At 50.1% G+C, this 1510-nt stretch overlaps 1 non-coding gene across 1 annotated transcript; it reads left to right on the forward strand.

The window, feature by feature from the left end:
- The first annotated feature begins 966 nt into the window (after window positions 1–966).
- On the forward strand, window positions 967–1041 carry Trnas-cga (transfer RNA serine (anticodon CGA)). The gene has a single exon. It is a non-coding gene; the product is annotated as a tRNA-Ser (tRNA).
- The last annotated feature ends 469 nt before the right edge of the window (window positions 1042–1510 follow it).

Here is a 1510-nt window from a genome sequence, read left to right on the forward strand (position 1 = left end):
ATCCGTCACAGCAATTTGTTCAAATGGTTCAAATGGCTCTGAGCACTATGGGACTTAACTTATGAGGCTTTCAGTCCCCTAGAACTTAGAACTACTTAAACCAGCTAACCTAAGGACATCACACACATCCATGCCCGAGGCAGGATTCGAACCTGCGACCGTAGCTTTCACGCGGTTCCAGACTGTAGCGCCTAGAAACGGCACTACAGTTCATCGGTTTTATTATTGTTCACCCTGTGTGGAGAAAAACTGTGTCACGAAATTTTAATCCTGGATAGCTGATGCCTGTAGGAACCAAAATGACTTACGTTGTGTAGGTCGACAACGCAACATTTTTATACTACGGAAACGTAGGGCCACGCGCTCCAATTGGCAGTGTTATTGCCATGTGGCCCTTTGTCAGTTGATGGGCAGCGCTATGGTTGTCGGTTCACACATACAAATGTCCTCGCCCCGCCACTGCCCCAAGGTGATACGCACACGTGTCAAATAGGTTTGCCGTTTGTCTCCGCCTCACGTCAGAGGCTTTCACACCTTAAGCTTCGCTTCGGAGCACACACACGTCACCTGCGATTTAGTCTTACATTAAGCACGTGCGCCACAGTATTCGTTTGAAGAACAACGAGATATGTTTCCAGAATGAGATTTTCACTCTGCAGCGGAGTGTGCGCTGATATGAAACTTCCTGGCAGATTAAAACTGTGTGCTCGATCGAGACTCGAACTCGGGACCTTTGCCTTTCGCGGGCAAGTGCTCTACCAACTGAGCTACCCAAGCACGGCTCACGCCCCGTCCTCACAGTTTTCTGGAAACATCCCCAAGGCTGTGGCTAAGCCATGTCTCCGCAGTATCCTTTCTTTCAGGAGTGCTAGTTCTGCAAGTTTCGCAGGAGAGCTTCTGTAAAGTTTGGAAGGTAGGAGACGAAGTACTGGCAGAAGTAAAGCTGTGAGGACGGGGCGTGAGCCGTGCTCGGGTAGCTCAGTTGGTAGAGCACTTGCCCGCGAAAGGCAAAGGTCCCGAGTTCGAGTCTCGGTCGGGCACACAGTTTTAATCTGCCACGAAGTTTCAACGATATATGTTTTTTGTTGATGAACTATCCGACGGTAATGCGCATGAAGCTCGACGGTTGTATGAGGAGCGGTGCTGAGCAAGACGCCACTCACACCCGCAAGCGTTTACAGCAATTCGCCGCGACTTGGCGAAACAGGCTCGTTAGCGGGATAGGATGTTGATGCTGGAAGACTTCGAACACGACGGGTGCTGCATTTGAAGGGACTGTCTCGAGCGCTTCGTGGAAGTACCTACGAGTACGACAAGTACTCGAGTTGTTGGACACGACATGGGTGTCACTCATCGGTTAGTCTGGGAGGTTTTGAGGGATGACGGCCAGCATCCATTTAGTTTCCACCCAGTCCAAGACCTAAATCCTGTAGCGGGTTAGGCTGCGGTTTTGCAGGTGGATTCTGTGATACGTTGCAAAAAAAAATGGTTCAAATGGCTCTGAGCACTA

The sequence above is a fragment of the Schistocerca gregaria genome, chromosome 9 (assembly GCF_023897955.1).
Source record: "Schistocerca gregaria isolate iqSchGreg1 chromosome 9, iqSchGreg1.2, whole genome shotgun sequence".
Lineage (NCBI taxonomy): Eukaryota > Metazoa > Arthropoda > Insecta > Orthoptera > Acrididae > Schistocerca > Schistocerca gregaria.